Consider the following 369-nt stretch of genomic DNA (forward strand, 5'->3'; position numbering starts at 1 on the left):
TGTATTAATGTGCATAAAGAAGCCAAGAACAGATGGAGAAAATCTCCAAAAGCCATCAAATGACAGATAAGACATAATTTACTCTCAAAATAACAGAAAACAAAAACACGGTGTCTGCAAAGGTTTGGGCACCCTGTAGAGTTTATAGCAGGCCCTCTTTGGAAAGATGAGACCTGACAGTTGGGCTGAACGATATTGTGTTTTAGCGTTGATATTGCGATGCGCGATAGTCACATCGCAGGAAGTTGCAATTTTGAGGCTAAAACTTCTTGCTGCTTGATAAAAAAGTAAACATTCTCCGTTCTCCTATTACATGATATTACCCGCCGACCCTTCCCCTTTAAGACAGGGAGCCATGTGGGCAGCGTG

At 42.0% G+C, this 369-nt stretch overlaps 1 protein-coding gene across 4 annotated transcripts in view; it reads left to right on the forward strand.

Annotated features, from left to right (window-relative positions):
- The window catches only part of LOC116707221 (uncharacterized), a 5941-nt gene that overhangs the window by 1970 nt on the left and 3602 nt on the right, over positions 1-369 (forward strand). The window lies entirely within an intron of this gene.

The sequence above is a fragment of the Etheostoma spectabile genome, chromosome 2 (assembly GCF_008692095.1).
Source record: "Etheostoma spectabile isolate EspeVRDwgs_2016 chromosome 2, UIUC_Espe_1.0, whole genome shotgun sequence".
NCBI classification, from domain to species: Eukaryota; Metazoa; Chordata; class Actinopteri; order Perciformes; family Percidae; genus Etheostoma; species Etheostoma spectabile.